We start from the raw sequence: 24,833 nt of genomic DNA, 5'->3' as shown, positions 1-24,833 counted from the left end.
GGAGGAGCTACCATTGAGGATATCAACAATTATTTAACCACATCATCTGGAGAACACAGTTAATCAAAACTCTTCTGAGTATATAACTGCAGTTTCTAAAGATTTGGTAAGAAAGGGCAGTACAGTACAATTTAATCACAGTGTCTAGAATATCAGTACAACTCGAAATTTGGCTTTGGGATGTGGAGAAGCAAGCAAGAGATAGCACTCCCCAAATTGCCCTGCAGCATGTATATACTTTAAAGGAGAACCAGACTTGAGAACAGGATTGCATTCCCAGAGGAGATGTTGGTATTTTTTTTTCCTGGCTGCAGAAGAAGAGTTTTGTAACTGAAGCACGTGGAAGGTGGTCAGATGACAGGTGTTTTGGGGACTTTTCTTGCATCATAAGATCCCAGGTAAATCCCTGAGAATCACTCTCTGTTTTCCCATCTCTGCATTGGAGATAAAAGTACAGAAGAGAAGGGGACTGGGGTTGCTCTAGGGAGCTGCTTGCAAGCCTGGGGTGTGGAAGACTCCAAATCAAGTCTCTACCCTGCAAGACAAGAGATACTAAGTGTACCATAATGGAAAACAGAGAAATATAGTTTGTTCAGAAGATGGCAGCTGGCCAGGAAAAAAGGCTCCCTGAAACAGAATTAAAGTTGTATCAGTGATACTTTAGGCTGAATAATATCAAAAACTGCAAAGATACGTAAAAGATTCCCATGAGGAACTTACCTTTTATGGCAGTGAAAGGAGATCTTCAGTTTATGTAGCCTCCGTATCAGAACCAGGTCTAAATCTCTGAAGAAAATAAGCAAATGTGAACAGATGAGCACCTTACCTGCACTGTATGCACATGGCATTTACTTCTGTTGTGTATTACTCAACAATTATTATCAGTTCAAGTTTTCATTTCAGCCTAGGCAAGTTATCAGAGTAGTGGAAGTAGAATAGAACAAATATCAAGTTGATAAATATAACAAGTTTTGCAGACCATAGGGTTAAAAAAAAAGATAGAGGACTCAGCATACGGATTAAACAGCCTGGGTCCTTTAGAAAGTCACTGAGAAATGCAGGCAAATGATTTAAAGCAAAAGAGATATAACCTCAAAGGCTTAAGAGCCTAAGCCAGGCATTCACCAAAAAAAAAAAAAAACAGCTTGTACCTGTATTTGAAGGTTTTTCACATCCCCTGGCAACAAAAGTTACCACTTGAAAAGTTTCAGAGGATATTCATACTTCTAGGATGGGATGTACGTGTCCTGCCTATGTCCTGGCAGCACTATCTAGGTCGGTGACCTGTTCATCCAAACGCACCTGTGAAATTTGTAGCACGGATACAAATTATTTCATCCATAGGTCCTGATCTAGTGTGTGCCTTTATAACAAACTGAATGCTGCATAAAAGGCTCCCAAGGAAAGGCTGGGGACTTGCTTCCCTGCACGCCTCACACTCCTGCCCTTCATTAGCGGTCTGCTGAGGGCGACCTGCAGTGTGAGGGTGGAGGAGTTCCTCCTCGCTTTGCCTGTGGGTACTTGAAACCTATACGCATAATCTGAGCGCCTTAACTTCCGCACAAAAGGTGATCCTCCCGCTCCTCAAAATGAATAAATATGCTCAAAATGAACAACTGTAACGTTCAGTACCTCCAACAGGAAAGGCTGACCATCTTGCTGACCTCAATGACCTTGAGTTACAGAAACCTCCCACCAAGTAGGGTTCCAAGACCGTTGATTTGCTATTTTCTTGAAGAATGCTTCAGCTTTTGTTCCAGTTGGTATAGGGAAGGAAGACAGCAATGGCCCCTCATAGATGTTGCATTCTATTAAACATACAGTTCATTGCTGAAATATTTACTGTACTTATGGGTGTGCGTAGTAGGTACTTACCTCCTTGAAGGATAACACGCTAAGTCCCTTTCCAGTGCATTACTTACTTTGTCCTGTTTGTATACCTCTTCTGATAATCTTACTCCAAGGCTATTTGGAGTCCTACTGACCCTCCCTGGCCAGCGTTAGTAAGTGAGTAATAGTAGCTTCATGCTCGTAGGAAGTAGCAGGCTTGGAACCAGCCATTGCGAAAAGTCAGCAGTACTTTCGCTGAACTAAAGAGGAGTTGTACAGCAAGAGACACTGTCTCCTCTGCGTGCCAAGAGATCCTTCCCCTCCGGCTCTACCACCAACTTGGCTGTTCACCAGCAAGGGAGCAGGACGAGCTCTGCAAACAGAATAACTAACCCAAAATGAGCCTAGGGATTGCTTTGTTACTGCTTGACTTTATCCTCTGCGTCTTCTCTTCCCCCTCTCCTTCCTTTTAATCAGATGGCTGTCTTCTTTGGCCCACAGCGCACAAAGAAAGCATCCTCCAACGGTGAGTGCAGTGCTCTGCTTCCCCTCGTCTTTCTGCCACTTAGCACAGTGCTTTTCTGTTAGGCACTATTGCTCCCAGATTAAAACAATATATGACAAAATGATACCCGCTGATTATTGACACTGGTAATTATATAAGAATTAAATGGGCTGTGTGTTTTGGATGAGCTTCAAAGGCCTGTGGGATTCCCACACATGCTCAGAAAGCTGTGGGGTCCTTTTCAGTTCTCAGACACATATGGCCACATCCAAGCCTGCTATTTCCTATTAACATGAAACTATTATTACCCACTTTCCAAATGCTTCCTGTCTCTGTCCAGCCAGGAAGGAGAGCGTCCAAGATAACAGCATCAGAAACCCCAAGAAAGGGGGCTGGCAGATGGGTCTGTTTCCTAAGAAGCTGTTTGCAGCGAGATTTATCTGACTTTCCATTCCCCCTGACGGTGGGTGTGGTTGGAAGGGTGATGTAATTTCTATCAGCGCTGGCTGTTTAGCGAAGCATCTGTCATAACAAGTGTGTGAGCTTCTTGCGCCAGCCCAAGGTACAGCACATGCCATGGGAAAAGCTCCTACTAGTTAGCAGGCAAGTCTTAACTTTGCCACAACCCTCTGACTCCCTCTTGGCTCTTGCTTAGTTAATTACTCTGCGATGTTGAGCCAGAATGCACTTAGAGCATTGCATCAATGTTGGTCGGGAAAAAGGCTTCTCAGAATTGTCTTTCTGATGACTTTTTGGGATGATAAGGGCTATCTAGGTGGTTTTATATGATGCCCTGCCCTTCAGCTTCTGAATTACTCAGAGCCATTTTAAGAAATGGCATAAAAGGGAAGGAAAATGTTGTTCCCTCTTTTTACACGGGGCAAATTGAAGCCTAGGTTTTCAACTTATTTAGATTCTTAAGTCTCATAAAATTAGCGTGTGAGGGAAGTTAAAGATGAAGACCTCGGTTAGATGTTGTTGTTAAAGAAGGCAGCACTTTTTATTTCTTTGCTTGTTTAAGGAAGCAGATTTCAGCCAATTTCAATGCTTCTGTGCTTCAGAGAGGGATGCTTATGGAACGTCTGTCCCTTAAGGATTTTCCTAAGAACACAGAGAAACATTTAACAGAAGCAGGTCCTGAGCACGATCTTCTGAGTTTTTGCCACAAAAGAGCCTTGTGCCTTGAAATAGATGGAAGCATTCTCCCTCGCATAAAAAGCAACAAAAAACCCCAGACTGCTTTTTCCCTCTAAAGGGCTTTGAGGTCCTGGGAGAGCCAAATCAGAACATCATGGCACGGGTGCCAGCATCAACTGAGGGGATTACCCGCTGTGGTTTTGATTCGGGCTCCTCCTCATGGATTAACTGGACTCTGTTCAGCCTTTCTGCACATGGACTTCTTGTGGTGAGGTCTAATCCCAGCGGGCTGAGACCAAAAGGCAAATACAGAGGCCCTGCAGCTGCAGGCCCTTCTGTTATTCGCCACTTCTATTCTCAGTCTTGCCTTCCCCCATGTGGACTGTGGGGACTAACCTGGATTTTGTCCATGTAGCTCCAAAGCATCGTGTTTACCAAACATCCCTCAGGTCACGGTGCCTTGGTGGTGCATAAGAAAATAAAATGCAGCCTGCTGATGTGGGGAGCAAGAAAGAAGATCACAATGTCATCACGGCAGTGTCTGTGCAGAGGGTTGAAACACAGGGCAAAATGATCTGTTTAATATCTCAGCCTCCATGCAGACATGAGGCGTATTCCTGAGGTTAACCAGCCGCTGCATGACATAACCTACTATTATTGCCTCTATTAGAGGATGATCACAGGGTCCAGGGGAAATCAGGCTTCCCTTATGTTAAAAGCAGGGTAGTAGGATGTAGCAGGAGATGGTCATCTCTGCACTCTCACCTCACTCCTCTCCCCTTCTCCCCAGCCTCCCAGGAAAATTGGCGGAGAGACAAGGAGGAGCTTGAAATCGCTTGAGCTCTGGTCAGCTGAGGAGGAGCAACCAGCACTTCCAGACCTTGTACCCATTGGACTGCCTACCACACCAGGGCGAGCTTGCGGGGACTAGAACAGTGCTCACCCTGTGTTGACTTGCTGGTCTCTGGGACCTCTACCATCATTGCCACTAGTCCATGCTTCTCCCTATCTGAGCAGATTTTAATGACAGGGCAAGAACTGATTTGGGCAGGAGGAATCCTCTTGTTGCTTGTTTGGTAGAGTTCTGTCTCATTTGAGTGACACTTGTCTTTGGTCTATGTGACCCACACCAAAGCCTCCTTCTTCTTGGGTGGGCTTGGGTCTTAAAGGGATTCATTTGCAAAGGGGATTTAGCTACGTTATGGCCAAATTCCAATAGACATTGCTTTGAAACTGTACCCGGTTGTATATGTGCTATACCACTCTCGCAAACAATATGTATCTCCACATGGAGAACAGATCATGCAAAATAATACAGTATTGCCGTAAAAAGTGTTATTATAATAAAAGAGTAGAGTCAAGCTTCTCTGTAGAAAAATGGTTATTGATGTTTTCTATAGGACTCCTAAAAAAAAAAAAAACCCTCAGCCACAAAAATCACATTCAAAACATGTGAAATGTTCTTTTTTTTTAAGCCCACAATAACTCAAGGGGAAAGCATGAATAGTAGCAATTACATCCAGGTCAGAAGAGAATTGACTTTGACATGGCAGTATCCAAGCAGTAAATATTACTGCACTTAGTGCTTTTAGTCAGATATTTAGTGAACCTGATTGTTCCATAACTCACTAATAATTTGTTAACCAGAATTTGCTACCCTCTCCCACTGCTCCTATTATCATTGACACAGCAAGAGTCTACGGGTACTGCAAGGACTTTTCATACACTTTTCAAAATCTTGTATAGACTTACAGAATCACAGAATCACAGAAGATGGCAGGGACTTGTGGCAATCTAGTCTAAACCTGGCTCAAAGTAAGGTCAGTTAGAGCAGGTTGTGCAGGGCCATATTCAATTGGGTTTTGAACGTCTCCAAGGATGGCGGCTTCACAACTTCTATTCTATCAAGTAACGAAATCTCAAGAAGCTCAGATTAGGGTTATGTGCAAAATCTGGCTATTGCTGGAATTCTTCTCAAAGGTCCCCTTCATCTGGATGAAAGGAAGGTTTATACCTACCCATTACTGAGAAGCTCTTAGGTCTTTAAACCTAAAGAACAGAAAAAAACAAAACAAAACAAAAAAGCAAAAAACAAAAACAAAAACCAGACATTTGGAGAGCAAACAATTTGTCAAACTAACTAGCAACAAATGGAGCTAAACTAGTATCACTGGCACCCACTGCAGAGTCCTTCTGGTTACTGTTGTGCTTTGTTTTTTCTTTGTTTATTTGTTTCTTTCTTTGTTTTATTTTGTTTTTTGAATTCCTTTGACTGGAAAGATGCCTGCAATGACTTCCAGAGTTGTGTTCCTCCGCGTTTTAGGAAGCTCAGCTTAGAGACTAACAAAAAGACTAGCTTCTATTTTGCAAATTCCCTTCTTTAGACTCTTATTACCACTTACTTATTAACAGTAATGATACTTGCCTACCTGCAACAACAGACTCACTCTCTTGATTACATTGTAAGTCGTATTTGCAAGCAAATAGGGGCAAGAAGAAGGAACGAGCACAATGTGATTGATGTCAGTCTTTTTTGGGGAAAGAATAAGCACTCCACGGACCACCAGTGTGGCAGTTAGTTCTTTACAAAATCTGACCCTAATTCTCCACCTACTACCATATGCGTTTCAGTCGCTTGGACCTGGAGGTATGCTGTTTGTATCCAGCAACCACTTCACTCAGCAAGAATAAAAACCACAGACAATTGCCATATATGCAAGAAGGCAAAAAATTTCCCTTGGCAACACATACTGACCAACACTCTGATTCCCCTGGAACTGTCATGATTTTTTGTTTTTAGGGACACAAGGGGGCCTTAGCTCTGCTCTTCTATTGTTCTCATTAAAACAATATCCCAAAGACTTTTGCTAGGTCTCTCTGCATTGACTGAGAACGGAGAATACCACTTTTTGCACTAGTTCTCGGCTTTTTCCTAGGCAGATGGTGCCTGTCTTTGAGTCTGTGCTCCCTGATGAGATGGAAGCCCCGCCAGTAGTAGTGAGGTATTGAGATATAATCTCCTGATTTCTACCTCAAATTTTTCTGTATAAAGGAAAAGGCTGAGGAAAAATGAAAATATTTCAGTGGGGTTTGGAGAAAACTCTGAATTTTGAAGTATTTTTCATGTTTATACTCGGAGACAATGACACACTCACTTTGGGCAATGAAATCATAATGTTCCGTTAGCCATCTGAAAAGCCCTGTTAATGATAATCATAAACATATCCTATAGAAAGAACTCCACCCACTCCTCCTCCTTTTTAGTATAAACACTTCCCTCTACAGCTCCTGAGGCATTTTGGCTTGTAAAGGAGCAAAAGGCTTGAGGAGACCTCCCGAGGCCTTGAGACTATTGCAGGCATGCTATTAACTCCTTCGTAAATGAATCAACTTTAATATCCAGAAGGATTTTTCCCTCGTTGCTATCAGAAAAAACCTCTTCCCGAATCTAAGCTCTGGATACTCTCTCTGGGCTTTTTCTTCCTCCACGTTAACCTCCAGCTGTATTTCTACACATCAGTTACGGTCCCTCTGAACCTGTAGTTTACCAAGTTATATAGACTAGTCTAGTCCAATTTGTTTTTTGGGGGCCATGTGAAGAACCAGGGCATGCATCTACTGGTTCTTCTTCTACCCTCACTTCCTTAGTCCATAATTACCTGGCCATACAATGCTCCCGGTTGAAAGGGAGGTGTTAATCTCCTCTTTGGGCATATAGTAAGAAAGCTCCCAAAGACATTAAGTGACGTGCACATGGTCAATCAGGAATTACGTGGCAAAATTAGCATCTGAATTTTTGAGGGGCTTTTACTGTTTGTCCGCTCTCTCAGTCGAAATCCAGGAGTTTAACCACTAGCCCTAGTCTTTAAAGTAAAGGCTGAGTGGAAGAAATGGTAAAATGTAAAATTTAAAAAGTTGCCAAAAGGTTGTAACCACTCAAAGTGCCTATTTCTCTCCTGTGACTGGAAAAGGAACTTACAATTAGGTGAGATGAATCCCACACTCAGAGCTTATTCACTTGCAATTGAACCCAGCTGCCAAACTCTACTAAGTGCTCCTTTGAAAAACCCAAGCACAATTTTCCCATATATAATAATAGGCTCTGAAACAGTCTTCATGGCTGATTAGCAGTGCTAGAGCTCTTTCTCCGTCTTTTTGTACTGTGACTAAATAAGAGACAGGGTAAATATCCCATGAAGCTGTACCATCACCTAACAGGTGACAATGAAGTCCCTGCCCACAGGACTCAAGAGAGTCATGTATTGAGCATCATTTTGGTTCTAACCCTAGTCATACAGACAGTCTGAAATATATCTATTTATGAGAAACAATAAAGTGGAGAAGGAGGGCTTCTGTGCCTGTAAGGTGATCTGTTTTTCAGCCTCTAGCAATTAGCCTAATAAATGCTATTACACCTTCGTATACACCGTGCCACACTTTTATCCTCACTGTCTAAGCTTCCTCCGCATCGAGTGAAAGGGAAGCAAGTATATGTGGAATATTATTCTTTCCTTACGCATCTGAGACACGTGAGATGAATTCTCCTTCAAGAGGTGCTGATTCCCCCGTTTTGATGATAAAAAGAGTAAATGGCAATCTAGTTAACATAGTTAATGAGGTCTAGAGAGAGATTCAGCTCGCTCTTCAGGAGATACCCAGATATAGTTGGAAAAGTTGCTCTCTAGACTTCTTTGACTAGATCGTTACTGTCTGTCCTATGAGCTCGGTCACCCGGGTCCCATGGAGACATCTACCTGAAGACACTTCTAATCCCATCTCAGGTGACACAGAGCATCTGAAATAGTCATATGGTAGATGTGACAGGACCCACAGGACACCAGCGCCAATCAAAACTGGAAGCTGAGGCCAGAAGGAACACACTGAATTAAGCCACTAAATGTGTATATTTTAATCCAAAAGCTGAATCCTCCACTTAGGGCACAATATTTTGTTTATTTGTTTACTTAAAACAAGCCTAAGAAATCCCATTTCCTGAAGAAACGTAGAGAAGCTGTGCTGCAGGTAAGAGCATATTGTTTTTAATTGAATGGATGCACACATGTGTAAAATAAGGGGGATGACTGGTTTAGATGTTCATGGGTCGTGAACTGTCTAATGACCCTCTCATCTTTTCTGTACTCTGTTTTTCTCCCCACGGTTACATTTGGTACCCTCACAATCTCTGCCTTCAGTGACACCCACCTAGCCCATTGGGACCTGTCAAATGACAGTGTATAAGTTTTGGACCAAGCTGATCAGCCAGTAAGGGAAGTCAAAAACAGATGCCCCCTCCTAAGACTTCCTGAACTCCCTTTGAACCTTTAAAATTTCTGGGTTGTTTGTCCAAAGGTGACTGCTTATTCTCACTGTTTTTTCTTTCCTCTTTTTTAAATCTGTTTTTATACAGATGTAAAATGCAGCTCTTCTGATGAAATAAGACTGACTATGAAAATCCACAAACCCAATTATCTGGAAATGACCCAAGCCTATTCCAGTCTATTACGATCTATTGGGAGACAAGTGCTGGCAAGTTTCTTCCAGATACATCATCAAATTAATGGCCATCAGAGGCCTTTCTTGAAACAAGAAGGAAGGGGGGTAAAATTTATAGACCCAAGCAAGACATAAATAATATAACTACGGCAGAAAACAAACCACCATTTGTTGTTAGTTATCGTCTTTCAGCTTGAAAGTGACAAAAAACAAACAAAAGGAATTTGTTATGTACATTGAGGCTGGAGGAGTGTAGGAATCACGCAGCTCTTGAGAACGTTCAAGGAGATGGGCTTTTGCCAAGTATATGCTACTGCCATAAATCTGTATTTCTGCCTGCTGTTTGCTTCTTATATTGGAGATTTTGTTGACAGAGTGGGGAAATTCAGGGGGATGAGCGACAGAAATTTTTTAAAAAAACAACCAACTTTCTTTCACTTTCCTTGAAATTAATGAAGGGTGAAACCAGCCTGAAATTGGAAGGGTGGGACTCAACAGGAAGCCAACAGACTCCCACTACCCCAGACAAGGCGCCAGGAAAGTTATTATCCTGTAAACTTGGGGTGGGGCTTTCCAAACTGGTTTGAGTATGAATTACTTCTCACCTAACTTTAGCCATCTAAAAGTTAAACGTCTCCAAAAGCTAGCGCCCGGGTACCTCACAGGAAAGTTCATTACTTAAGGAAATATCTGTAATTGGGTTGTTCTTCAGAGGCGTTTCCGTTTCTCCTTTGACCAAATGGGAGCCTGTATGTAGAGTTTAGATTAGCTACATGAAATTTAGGTGATCAAAGTCAGGTAAGGTGAATCTCATCTTAACTGAATGAGGGGCAACACTTCCACGGGTGCTTTTGAAAGCTACCTTCCCAAAAAGCAGAGCCGGGCCTTGTGCTCCTTAGTTAAATGGTTAAGTTTGAAAATCCCGTGCATCAGCATGTGAGCAGACTCATACTAATCCAGAGGAATGCCTCACTTTGTGAACAGTCCCCTTGAGCCCAGCGAGATTACCGTGACTTTAGAGGAGTAAGCTGCCTTCAAACTGAAACATGAGTGTTTATTTTCTCAGGGCAAGATAGGTCTGTATCAGTGTTCCTAAATCTGTTGCATGACTTTCTGAAAGTGCAGAGCATGTTGTAACTCTGCATCCGTGGGGGACAGATGAACTATAACACATTCAAATTATCTTGGTTAAACTTTGGTGCCTACAAGTGAACAAGGTGCCCATGGGTCCACCATTATCCGCAGAGATCAAAGGTGAGACCCAGTTACCGGTAGTCTTAGATGCCTACATTTAGGCAGCTGAGTTGCACCTCCGGTCAGTAAAGCGAATGGATGTCAGGCAGGAGTTCATCTCAGCACCATCTATAATGGTCAGATGAATCACTTTTCCAACTGCACTGGCTGCATTAACTAAGGGATGATTGAGCTACTGATACATAGATGTTTCATGACGTTTGAGATGTCCTGTGGCAGCTGGGGCTTGCTCACAGAGCTGACAGACATGAGACAGGGCCTTTGAGGGAACTGCACCATTTCGGAGGAGCATCTAAAGGTCATCTGGATTTCAACCCTGCAAAGGATTTCAAATGTCATTAGAAGCCTATGTGCGGGCTGCAGATTAGAGGCGTACTTCTCCGTTATCTGTAATGGGACGGAGACATCTACGTATCATATGCGTGTCTACATATTTGTACCGCAGACATCTAGGCAGGATGCAGTAGCCCACACATAGGCATCTAATGCCATTTTGGACACCCTCAGGTTTCCTAGACATCCTCACAGGCAGCTAGGATACGGGGTCTATGGAAGATTCAAACTGTTTTGCAGCAGGGTACCCTACTGTGACTAAAAGACACTTAAAAAGCTATGATGAGGCGAATAAAACACACCCATAAAATTAGATGAGATGAATTACAACTTCAGCATCTAGTCTTTAAGCCAAATCAGCTTTTCTATATCGCATTGATTTAAAGTAACTGTGCTTCAGCAACCTGGGAAATTTAGATACAAATTCTCAAAAGAAATAAAGATTTGGGGAATAGGGAGGAGAATGCTGGTCCTTCCATTTATTGCACAAGGAAAAAAAACATTAAGTCAGAGACTTTTCATTTAGTCTTCAGTTAAGGATTAATAAGCGTAAAGAATTCATGAGAGATTGAGAAGGGGGTGGTGGAAATATCTCCTTTATAACAGCTCTAAGGACACAGAAGTGCTGATGTGGTGCATGAAGAGAGTATTTACTAAGATCATGAGGCTACTACTCAGAAAATCATGCCATATTGATCTTAAACATCTTTGCTAGGGAAAGCAGGAAAATTATAAATATAGCTTTTGTATCATTTCAGGACATCCATTTTTGGCCCAAAATGAAACAAAATATGAAACGAAAAAAATTGGTAAAAACATTTTTTTTTTACCTTTTGAAAGGTTAGAACAGGTTCATTTTAGTTCAGCCCTAGGAGACAAAGACAAAGATAAGACTTTTTTTTTCCCCCTAAGCCAGTTTGATCAGGCTTAATATTGGCCTAACTACAAGAAAATACTCTAAAGTAGAAGGGAGTGAGTAAGGATAGAGAAGAACCATCTGCTTCAAGGTACGTTCACTGTAAATGGAGTAAAAAATGTAAGATTTGGTCCTTCTGTCATCAAATGACATCCTGCTCATTTATGGCAAACCTGAATAAAATTCCACTTAAGTGCGTTTGAATTTTACCCTGGTATAACTGCAACCAGAATTGACTATCTTTTCTCTCAAGAATCTAGACCAGAAAGGAACCTCCTAGAAAGCTCAGGGCTGATTCAGATTAATTAGAAGTCACACAGAATAAAGAAAAACAACATGTAAAGGTCTGGATGAGGAAAGGAGGTACTTAACCAAGTAATACGCAGCACAGTGTGTTTTCACCAGAGTGCTAGGCAGGCATTTTCTATAGATCTGCTGTTTTCTTGGTAAGGGGGGATGACCAGCAGTCACTCTGGGAACGCTGATTTAGGGTGATGCCAAGATCTCAAAGAAGAAAACATCTAACAACAGCTACAGACATGAGTCTGATCAGAGGAAGAAAGAAATGCTGATCAGAGAAGTTGGTTTAGGAATCGTCTAGGAGGTGGAAGATGAAACCTACACTAGCATTATTCCACCCCAGAGAGTTCTGAATATTTAGCAGCTTATTATAGGTACGTGCATGAAGGGTTATGTTTCTCACTCCGCCTTTGTGCACTTCAGCCCCTCTAGTTGAGCCCTTCCCCTGGATGGAGTGGTTGGTTATCCAGGATCATCGTGGCTTTGCTTTTCCAGATTAATGCTAGGATGAGGTAGCCCACCGGTGCACCCGGCTCACAAATCTGTATAATACTTCTTAAATCCCACGGAGCAAAATGACCCATGAAAGAGTCAATCATCTTCATTGACCGTAGAAGCAAGCAGGTATGAAATTGGGAGTTTCCAGAAACTCAGCTGAAGCCTGTTGCCTGTAGCTATTTGGATGGAAAGCCAAACAATTTGTCCTGCTTTTATATAGAAGCAAAAGTGTCATTAGCCAACTTTGGTCAATTCAGGCACTCCTTTTTACATGCTTTCCTTGGCTTCTCGTATACAGTATTAGAAATCAGTTTCCTGTACTGATTTTTCAAGTCAAGTAAAAATGATTAGTACTAAATGACTGATGCAAAGGTCTGTGAATCAGTAACTTTCTTATGGCACTAATACATTACTCCTGAACAGAGAGCTTTTTAAAAAATAATAAAAAATATTTTATTTTTATTTTTCATTAATATGGAGAGTTTCAAGCCAATGTTCCCAAATAGCACCCTGGTGAAATGCCAAGGTCTAGTTTCACCATGCATATGATTCTCATTTAGGAGACACATACTTAGATGAATCAAAGTCAAAGGCTCATTTAAACACAGCAGTTCTGCAATGAGCTAATAACTCATGCACAACAAGGTATTTCGTTTTCTAGCTCTAAACAAATTATGGATGTTAAATAAACATCTTCTTCTTACTTAAACTAGTCAAAGGGAGAGGAAGTACCTGCCTGTTTTCAATAAAAATGTTGTGCAAAATGAAAGAGTCACAGATGGCAAGGTTTACTTCTTGTTTACTAAAGCGTGATTTTAATTTTGATTGAAGCTTGGTAATTTCTTTTCTTATTTTATTTCCCTAAACGAATATTCCAGCAAACATAGTTTTCCTTGTCTGGATACTTAGGCAGTGCTGGGGTGAGATTCTCATCTGGAAGAATTTTTTTCAGTCATTCACATAAGATGTAACCCAGTGCCCATCAAATTCAGTAGGATTCTTTTTGCTGATTCCAATAGGCTTTGAATGAAGTCTCTGGGATTTGATCTAAAGCCCAGGAAAATCATAGAAAGAGTTTCCTGACCTTAATGGAAGTGGCTTGAGAATCCTGCATCTTGCCCTACTGGAAAAGTACAGGAGGCTTTCTGACAGAAGCTTCACCCAAAACAAAATTTTTACTTTAATGGGGAAGATTTGCATAACATTTTTCAGCTTTTGAAGAATATTAAAAAAAGAGAAGTTTTTTTTTTTTATCATATTGGTATGGGGTTTTCCTTGTTTGTTGTTCCCTTAGAGGACAAAAAACAGGAAGAGATGAAAGAACACAGTGATAAATTTTCTGTTTTATTATTATTAATATCTCAATGTTAAAGTTGAATAAAATAAATTATCAAATGAAAATATCATGTTTTGCAGTTCCTCATTTTATTCAATATTACTTTTCAGCAGAAGGGAAAGAAGAATATCAAGGTAACAGACAGTAAAAGAAAATGATGATTTTTACTTTAGCCATTATAAAGAGAGGTTTTTTTCAGATGAAAAATTGAGAGTTAGCAAAGCTTTAGTGATACCATTTCAAATCTGTACTACTTTTTCAAAGTTATACTGTTCACATGGTCACCAGCTTTTATATAGTATTAATGAAATAGTAGACAACCAAGTATTTGTATCTATCTCTATGAGTAAGGAGTCCAGCAAAGCGGGCAGGAGACCTACATGGATGAGCAAGGAACTCCCGACAAAACTCCAACAGAAAAAGAAAGTCTACAGAACATGCAAAAGGGGCAGGCCACTTGGGAGGTATATAAGGACATTGTCAGAGTGTGCAGGGATGCGACAAGGAAGGCCAAGGCCCAGTTGGAATTCAATCTGGCAAGAGATGTCAAGGACAACGAGAAGGGGTTCTTCAAATACATCAGTAGCAAAAGGAAGACTAGGGAAAATGTGAGCCCACTACTGAATGGAGTGGGTGCCCTGGTGATGAAGGATATAGAGAAGGCAGAGTTACTGAATGTCGTCTTTGCTTCAATCTTTACTGCTAAGGCCAGCCCTCAGGAATTCCAGACCCTGCAGACAAGAGAGAAAATCTGGAGAAAGGAAGACTCTCCCTTGGTGGAGGAGGATCGGGTTAGAGATCATTTGTGCAAACCTGACATCCAGAAATCCATGGGCCCCGATGGGATACATCCACGAGTGCTGAGGAAGCTGGCGGATGTTATCGCTAGGCCACTCTCCATCATCTTGGAAAGGTCCTGGGGATCAGGAGAGGTGCCTGAGGACTGGAAGAAAGCCAATGTCACGCCAGTCTTCCAAAAGGGCAAGAAGGAGGAACCAGGAAACTACAGGCCTGTCAGCCTCACCTCCATCTCTGGAAAGGTCATGGAACACCTCCTCCTGGAGGTCATCACTAAGCATCTGGAGGACAAGAAGGTGATCAGGAGTAGTCAGCATGGATTCACCAAAGGGAAATCATGCTTGACCAATCTGATAGCCTTCTATGACAGAATGACTGGCTGGGTAGATGAGGGCAGAGCAGTGGATGTTGTCTCCCTGGACCTCAGCAAGGCTTTGGACACTGTCTCCCATCACATCCTCCTAGGCAAGCTCAGGAAGTGTGGGCTAGACGAGTGGACGGTGAGGTGGCTTGAGAACTGGCTGGATGGCCGAGCTCAGAGGGTTGTGGTGAATGGCGCAGAGTCAAGTTGGAGGCCTGTGGCTAGCGGTGTCCCCCAGGGGTCAGTCCTGGCTCCAGTCTTGTTCAATGTATTCATCAATGACCTGGAGGAAGGGACAGAGTGCCTCCTCAGTAAGTTTCTTCAAGGAAGTGAAAGAGGGACTGTCTTTTAGACCGCTCTGCTATGGGTTGGCTCTTTCTCAACAACAGAAACAGAGATATATACTGCATGAATCTCTTTTACGGTATGAGGGAATATATGAGATCCTTAACTTTAACAAAAAAGGAAGATTAAACTCATAGCTCTGCTGCAAGAGGAATAAATCGACTACATTAAATCAGGTACAAAAATATTTCTGAGATGCAGCACAAAGAAATGTGCAAAATAAACTTCTATTTTGAGAGACAAGTGACGCTGAATGTTAAAAGAAATCAGACTTTTTTTCAAGATTGACGTTCTGTGTTTAATCTCAGGTTCTGTTTCAAGCAGCTCACTAAAGACCAGAGGTGATTAGCAAACTATTTGCACTTTTACTTTGAGAAAAATACAGGTGAAAACAAGTAAACAAACCAGAAAACAAAATCACTCAGTTGAAATATAGGGGACCTTTTTAAAAAAAAAAAAAAAAAGAGAGAGAGAAAGAAAGAAAAAGATACAAAGATTTCCCTTAAAGAAAAAAAGTTCTGCTTTTTTGAAAGAAGTCATTCTCCTGTCGGGGGAGAATGATGGAAACATATTGAAATAGCAATAAACACATATGATTCTATTGGAGTATACATAATTATTCTTTTACAGCAGTATTTAATGGTCCCAGATGAGATGGAAGGGGCCTTGCTCTGCTGGAGCCTAGATTTTTGATACTGGGAAGAGGAATCCCACCCAGAAGCAGAGCATTAGTAGGTGAAAGAAAGACATCACTGCAAATCAGACTGTGATGATGGCATCTGTAAGCAGAGGAGGGAACAGGGCACCCAAAGGAGAAGCCCATCCTTAAAGGCTCAGCCAGGAAAAATGCACTGCCTGAATTTCATTCCCATGAAGGCCCGTTGAGATAGTCTGGAAGATGATGTGAACAAAACTAAAGCTCTCTCTCTTCCTGCTGTGGTGGTTTGAGTGAGCTCTATTTTCTCCCTCGTTATTTATGGCTTTTGGTAACCTTGTGAGAAGCCAGCACAGAGACAGGAAGGGCACTTCCCCAGCTCTCCATTTCTGATTGTTCAGAGGTGCCACTCCCATTGGTATTAATCAGTGCAAGACCATCAGAGCTTGGCTCTGGCTAGAAGTGAAGCCAGATCCTGCTCTGTTGCTTGGAAAACTTCTGCTGGGGTGGAGAGAAGGAACAATAAACACAAGAGAGAGGAGGGAGAGCCAGGACAAGGAGGATAGGTGCTTGGTAAAAAGCTGCAGACCTTTCAGGGTCTAATCCAAAGCTGAGACTGAGTTACCAACTGTCACGACTGAGGTCAAAGAGCTTTGGCTTAAACGCAAGATGAGTGTTTTAAACTTTCCAAAGCCAGGATTTTCAGTTTGTGAGTTGCAAACCCATTGTGGGTTATGAACTACTTCTAAAGGATGCGGAAAAGGTAACTAACAAATCAACTTAAAAGCCTCAAAAGGAGGCTTAAGTTTACTCAAGGAAGGGCATCTCCATAAGAAAATCTAGAGGGTCTATAAAAGAGAAAGGGTAGACCATCATCACAGAGCATCTCACGGTCTTTTCCATAAATCAGTCCTATACTCCATTAGTCCTGGGAGCTTGCTTACAACCTGCCACTTCCGAAGGCTAGTAGACAAAACTCATTATGAAGTGTGAATAGAAAAAGGAAGCCCCCGTAGAAAGTTGGACATAGCTGCAGCTTCTTAAGTCTTTATTTAGCCAGGAACTGTACTAACAGAATGGCAAATTTTGCCTATGTTAGGAAGTGTTGAAAGCAAAACAAACAAACAAACAATAAAACTATGAGGGGATCCCAGAATATGAACCAGTTCATTACAGTGCAAGAGTAGTTAGTAGACTTTCTATGGAGCTTTGGATGCTGTGGTCTGTATATAAATGTAAAGATATATGTAGAATATCAGAACATGGTCTAGGAAACAAGTTTCATCTATGCCGTTATTTCGGAGTGGATTCAAGGCTGGACTCAATGCCAAATTTACCATCTGTCCTGTAGGACTGGCTCTCCATGTGAATGCTCTCAAGCCAAGCCCTAAGGTGACCAGACTGGGACTTCTTCAGGGATTTGCCTTAGGCCTGCTATAGAAAGAACCAGTCTTGCTACCTGGGCATAAATAGGGCCTTGAAGATTCATTGCTCCTGTTGCAGGGAACTTCTAAGTACCTGTTTTAAAGAGAATCAGAGTCTTCTGAATTGCTAACTAGAAGCAATCATCTCTTTTACCATTCCTCTTCCTAGGCTTGCTCTCCTGAAGCAGAGCTTCATCACCTTAAAAAAGTGGCAGCACTCTTTTTACTGATAGTTCCAAATTAAAGATAAGTAATAGCCTTATATCTTTTCATCACTTAGTAGCACAGTTCAGCACATCTGGAAGCAACGCTATAGTTCTTGCTAGCATGCTAAGAGGCAGAGCAAAGTCTTACACTGTAACCCCGCTGTTAGCACCACATCTAATATCTGTACTTTACAGGTTCTTATCTATAGATGCAGCAGCCTTGGGGTCAGTGGGGTTTCTCGACACCCTGATCCCGTGAGACTTTGCCAGTTAGGGTCTAAGTAGCTGAAGCTACATCTATACTAGGAGTTCTGCCAGTAAAAATCTCACAGCACGAAGGTGTCTACAGTAGAGAAGCATCACTGTGAGGACCAGCCATCAAATTCTACACCAAGCAAGACGGCTAGAAAAATTAGTCTGGAAATCAAAATTCCCTGTACAGCTAAGCGTGCTGGTGGATGGCATAAAATTATTACTAAAGAAAGTCAGTATAATGGACATTGTATTGTATCTGTAGTCTCCATGCACTAGTATCATCTGCTTTATGCCTATGCCGTGCTTATGCAGTCTGTGTGACTGCTCTTCCTCTTCAATACTTTTTGAAACCTTTGGTCAACTGCAGACAGGTCTATAGAAGAAGGTAAGGAGCTTTAGGGTTCCTTCAAGTGTGGTGAAAAGTGTAGTTAGGAATGGGAAAGAGAATCTGTTAGTGCCTTACCAAGAGAAAGTGTGAATTCAGCCCATATTAGACACCAAGAAATCAATAGACATGGGAGATATTACAAAATCTCTCATTTCAGGAGATATTTTAAATCTGAACTCACACGTGGAGACACCAATTCCACCAGGAGACCTTGTGCTATTGCAAACAACTTCATTTGTTTCATCACTCAGGACTTACTAATTCTCTGGCTAGCAATATTCATTCTGCATTTTCCTTTCCTCTTTTCTCTCTACAAGTATTGTTTGGCTCTGTAAGTTTGTGTTTGATCACTCTCCCCTTCCTTGTTTCCAGAGTATCCTTGAATATCAGGTCTTTGAACAGCCCTTTATGAAACAATTGACCATGTACTTTGGATTTTTCTGTTCCAGATGGATAGGAGCCAGTTTTATATTAAATCAAGTGCCTTTTAGGATTCTCCTGACTACTCTATACTGCTAGAAAGCCATTTCTTGTCAGAAGCCCAAGGAGTGTGATCATTTCGTGCTTGCAGTTTTCTTATAGTCTTTCCCGAGGAACCATACCAGCCACAGTCTGAAACAAGTTACTATGCTGATGGACATCTGGTCTGAGTCAATTCACTTAAGCTTACCTTCTTACCACACTGAATTCAAGCACGACATAGTCACTGGTTCTCACATGAACAGGTCCACAAAAGCCTCTTAACTTTTCTTTTCTTGTGTTAAAAATGAAATTCAAATGAATGGCTTTTTAGAAGACACTTTCAGCAAAACATTTCCACTTTTAACTAGAAACAGGTTTTGTTCTGCTCTCGACAACAGATTGTGGTTTAAAAAAGCCAAAGTGCTTTCAAAATTGAGATTTTTGTCCTTCTTTTTTAATAAAATGAAAACATTTCCTAAAAAGAGAACCATGGCCAAATGGAACAAGCTCACAGGTCTAGCTCTGTGGCCAGTAGTCGATACCCATGAAAGCATATAAGGACAAGGGAAAAGTACTGATATTCTCTGCAGATGCTTTCCCAGTTTCCAGCACCATGTTGCTCAGAAACCTCTGGGTCAAAAAAAGATGCCTTTGCAGCTTTGGATTTACTCTTTTTGAGATTGGTCTGATACCTTTTTGAACGTGTGCAAACCTTGAGTGATCAGCTCTCGTTACAAAACAGCCTTTTTCCCGATTGCTGCATTTCATATTTCCCAGAAGTTTAGATTTAAAGATCAATGTTTTAAGTAGTTCTGTTATGTAAAAGAGTAATCAGTCTTGCTCCTAACCTCACTTGATTAGAGTGGTTGCTTGTTTCATCACCACTGGCTGCACCTGAGAGGCTGCAGCACTGATCCTGCTCAGGGTTATAATATTTTTTTCTTAATGATTTCCTTTTAAAAAGATGTGTACAGGCAAATAATAGATAGTGTGAAATGGCTACACTACTTCCAGTAAGTACTGCACTGATACTGCATGTTGTTCATATACAGACTTTACGTACCATGCCAATAAATGAGATTTACAATGCAAATGCAATAACTTCAGTACTACCAGGAAACTCCTTAAAATAAGCTGATCTGTATGGAAAAAGCTAGCGTGTTGGTGTATGTGGCAGTCATGTCCACAGGGACCGAACCAGACTCCTGAAAACCTTTGATAAATGCAATCCCCCTCAAAACAGAAACAAAAGCCAAAGCAAAAAAAAAAAAAAAAAAAAATCAAACAAATGTAAAAAACCCCCACACAAAATAAATTCCCACCTTCTATCCAAATGCTATCCAAGCATTTCCAGACAGCAAAACAGGAGCTCTGTTTTTCCTAGTCAAGTTGGAATGAAACACGTATTGACAACGCCTCGGCAGTAGAGCTGTTCCAAGAGATCACTCCGAGTGATGAAAAATAACTTTAATCCTTCACGTACTTAGCCTCAGGATCGTTGTTAAGAGTCATAGTTTGGAGAGGATGCATTAGTTCATAACTTCATGAGGTCAAGGCTTATATGGCTGTGCAGGGGCAGAAAAGACAAATGCATCCTCACAACACCCATCTGGGGAGCTGACTGGTCCATATCTTCCCTTCTCACTCCATGTCCACTAGAGGAAACTGCGTTTTCCCCATTGACTGTGCTTTCCACAGGAGTACCTGCTTTGGAAGGATGGCAGAACTATCTAGCCCTAGGCTCCTTTCTTATCTTTCTTCTGGAACAGGCTGTTCAGCATAATTTGTCATTCCCTCTATTTTTCTTCCCTTTTTCACACTCAGACCACGGCCTCACCCTTTGGCAGTGTTTGTCTCTGTCCTGAAAGAGATCCTAAACTAATGAGGCTCGAGATGTGACTGAGGTCTCTAAAGTTAGAGTGAATACCACCCAAAACTTTAAGAAAAAGACTGTCAGAGAAAACAGAAAGAGACAGGTCTCCTCTAGGAAGAGCAAATGGAGGTAAACCAGGGTGAGTGATCAAGCTGCACTGATCTCCGCCTATCAGGTGCCCAACCACTGTGTGGGTTTGATGACCTTTCTAAAACTCTCCTTTTTACACTTGAAATGATTTAAGAGTGCAATTTAGGCACTTTCCTCAGCTCTGTGTCTTAATCTCTTATAAATTTGTTGGTGAGGTGGAATAATTATTTTGGGAGTTAGCCTGGGTTCCTTCTCAGGCTTAATAGCCTGTAATTGTCCAGAAGGACATTAAACCCTCCTGACTGCAAAGTGGTGAGGTCTGGAGTAGTCTGTCTACCGAGAGGAGAACATCTCACCCCTAGAGAACACTGCAATTGGACTGAAGAACGTGTCAGAAAACGATCAGTAAAGAATCACGTGCAGAAGCAGAGAAGCTAGATGGGAGGCAGGCCCCTTCCCTCTAGTTTCCACTTCTAGTCCTCTACCTGATGCAGTTAATCTAAGCTGAAGCAAGGAACATCACGGGACTGAAATATCTTTCCCTCAGTCTCACCATTGGCATTAGCTTTGGAAAACAGTCAGACCAACACAGAGGGAGGTAACATACCAGCAGTCATCCCTTATGCTAATAGGGGACTAAGCTTTCTTCAACCAGTCCAACCCACCATCAGTAACACAGGATAAATCTACTTTCCCGTGCTTTTTGGCTCTTCTCTCTCAGACCACAGTGGCGGGATAGATGGATGAATGACTTTTTCTTTATCCCTGAAAATAAAAATAAATTTCCTATATGTGTGTATGCAAGTAATCTTCATTTTATAACTGTGCTTGAAGGCTGACTCTGTCAAGCCTGAAGTGTTTAAGAAAATAATTTCTAGGATTTGAAGCCATCCCACCCCTATTCACTAGGGTAGAGCTGACAACTGCTCTGATCTCACATTTCACTTTGAGCGGATTACGTGTGGTATGAGTTCAATAAGAAGAATCACACAAGTCCACAGTATTCTGGCTTGTGTGCCAGACACTGGCCCCTTGGTCACTTCATAAGGTAGTTTCCTTGTTGGGGGCCTAGTGATCTTCATCACCTCCCAGTGGTCTCTGGTGGGCATCGCTGGATGTCAACGACACGCTAGAAAGGATTGCACAGACGAGAGTCCCTGTCTTTTCCTTTACAGTAGCTGCCTTGTGCATTCTGTTTATCCCCTTTTCTTGAAAGACCAAGGAGAGAGGTCTACATGGCCCACAGCCATGCAGTGCTGGACTAGCATAGGGGCATCCATGGGGCCCCGCATTTACGGAGTTCCTGCTGCCCTCGTCCAGCCAAACATTTCCCCCCCTCAGCTTAACTACATGTCTGCAATATCTGTCTGGGCAGCCTCTTTTCCCAAGGCACAAAACATACCTTTCTTTGACGTGTGCTATGGGTAAAAGCTATGTGTGGGCAGCTACTGGAGCCTAATAAGTTGCTGTTGGGTGAAGGCAAGGTTTACGAATCTTGATTCTGTTTCAAAGCAGCCTGTGGTGGACCTCTGCCTGGACAGGATCTGCTACTCCTGGCGAGGACGTGGAGGACATGGAGGAATGCAGGATAAGAGAGACAGAATTAATGAGGTGGCAAGTCATTGCAGGGATGGTTTAGAAGATATCCAGATAGTGTTAAACTCCCACGCTTGGATGTCAGTAGCATAGGGACTTCTTTCTCCTGCTACACAGAAATGCAGACAGGCTGTAAGACCTATTGTTTCATTGGCAGGAACACGGAAAATATTGTTGAAATCCAAAGAGTTGTTTTCTCATGTAAAAAGAGTTGTTTTCTCATGTACTGGAGCTCCCCATAACACTGTCTACTTCACCCAAAGCTTAGGTAGGCGACCTGTGCTCTCTGTACTTGACAAGAAAGGTACTGGTTTGTGCCTCCTGAAGACAAGTCCTTCACTCAGCGACTGCTAACATAATCCTACCTGCTTCCCCAAGTGGCACATCCACACCCATACCAACACGCACACACCTCAGCCTGGGAACTCTCTTGGAGATCCTCAATTCCTAACCATAACTGGGGTGCAGGTTGTCACAAGGCTCCCTGTACATCCCGTTCTTTTTTTGATTCGCAGATGCCAGGAAGCCCCAAATTTGCTCTCTTTCTTTTCTGCTACTAGGTCTTAACTGTAAAAGACAAGGGAGGTAAATACGAATCAGGTTTGTGGGTGTAAGGCAACAAAAAAAGAAGGAAAACAAAAGTGAGAAGCAGCTTGAATTTTCATTTTACAGGAGTGTTACCCAAGTGGTTTCCATCTCTGCTGGAGAATCCCTTCAGATTTTTCTAGCTGTAAAAAGGGAGCTGCAGAGTGTCACCCTGACTTGCAGATGTCCCGATAGCACCAAAGGGTTTCCTTTCCTGTCTGACCTTGCTTCTGTTTCTGCGGAGTTAGGCACTGCACACACATGAAAATGCCCTTGATGGCTCTAGTTGGAGCCAAGAATGCTGGACACTTAAAAGCAATTTCCCGTCCCTATTTCACACCTAATCAGCCCAGGGGTGTGTGTGAACTATGTAAATGTTGTTGATGGCACTTTGCTTTTCCAGCTGCCAACAGACTGGCTGCTACTGCTTGAGCTGAGGGAGATCCTGCATGGCTTTGAGACCCCTTATACTTGTGGTGGCATGGAAACTACAGGGCACCCATGCAAATCCTTTTCGCCTAGCCCTGACATGCCCTTAGTTGACTTTCCCAGGTGATTTTCACATATCATCCCACAGTGATGTATAGATCTTTAAAGGATACAAAACTAGCTTTGAAGATACATTGTAGAAGAGCCCATCTTAGTATCTGTCTCATCAGAATGATCTGTTACTTGCTGGTAGATGGCAGCTGTGACTTGGGCCCACACAAACTTGTTCTTTGGGGTGTGATGAATAATTTAGGGAAAACAGGAGAGGGACGGAAAATGCAGGTAAAATTCAGCTTAGCAAAGTAGGGGGGAAAAAAGCAGAGAGGAAGAAAGGATTGCTGTTTGGCAGATATTTCCATCCTTGGCTTTAATATTGATTTTTTTTACTGAGACCACAGGCAGTGGGTTTAAGGCTGAATGGCCAAGATCAGCTTCTGTGTGCATCTCTCCTTCCATTAGCTACTGAAGAAGGCTGAGATGACTGTTTTTCTAAGTGCCTAAGTTAAGATGTCTCTGAGCCTTAGACAGCACACAGAGTTAGGCATACCTGAATAGTTTCCAAAAGAATAGAAATGCTGACCAAGGAGATGGCGAACTCCGCTCTCAGTGTGGTACCACTAAAGATAAGGGTGAGTTTGGGATTGCTGGTGCTGAATTTCTTCATGGCTGGGCTGGCACTGGGGCATTCCCTGTGATATGCAGACGGAAGCAGTCCCAACAACTAAGTGTTGTTAAAGTAATAATAGAAATAAAGCAAAACAAAGCAAAATCTAACCAAGAAAGCAGAGTACCAGAGCTGAAACCATTCTGGGCACTGGACAATCTGGGACTGGTGTATAAGCCTCTATTGACAAAGTTGTGAAAGACTGCTTGAATCTTTTAGTCAAGTTCATCTGAAAGATGTGTTTTCCAGTATGCTCCTACTCTCTCTTAGTCTTTTACTAGATTGAGAACTGTATCTTTTGTAGGCCTAACAGTGAACCGAGAGCAGCAAGACCATTCAGTAGGTGATTTTTTTTAAAGCCTACAATGCTTATTTTAGAAAGTATGGACAGCTAGACGTCTGGCTGCAACTTGGTTATCTTTTCAATAAGGGAAGGTAGATGAATCCCATCCATTCAGTACCAAATTTTGCTTCCAGCATTGGCTTTGACTGGCTATTCCTGTAAGAAGCTTTCCAAATACATGCGTAAAAAGTCAGTCTTCTCTCTAACAACTTGTTGGGATAACCAAAATGTCAAGCCTGGAACAGACCACAGAGTAGCTTAAATCATCCGCCATGAGGCATTTTCTGAACTCTCTGGTCTCCAAATCCACTTAGTTTCCTAAATATGTTATATCTTGAGGCAGTTGGTACCTTTCTGCACCCTTCTTTACTTTTGTTGGCAGATTGTGCTAGGCATCATTCTTCAAAGCTGTCTTCTGGCTTCTCTACTTGAAAAGAAATCTTTTTTTTTCTTTTTTTTCTATTTTGAGACACAACCCTTCCTTCCTCTGTTGACTGAGATTGCACAGGCTGACGAATTTCTTTAGTGAAAAACAAGTTTAAATAAAGTCATAAGACTTCTTTGTATTCTCTGCAACACCTTGCATTTGGAAATTTCACAATAGCTGATGTTCAGTTCTGAAAGGCCAAAGAGCCATTTTTATCTTGCAGTTGAAAAGGACTATGCTTGATAGGAGAACTTTAACTGGAAAAGAAAG

This window comes from Struthio camelus, chromosome 2 (assembly GCF_040807025.1).
Source record: "Struthio camelus isolate bStrCam1 chromosome 2, bStrCam1.hap1, whole genome shotgun sequence".
Taxonomy (NCBI): domain Eukaryota; kingdom Metazoa; phylum Chordata; class Aves; order Struthioniformes; family Struthionidae; genus Struthio; species Struthio camelus.
This window is presented reverse-complemented; position numbering follows the sequence as displayed.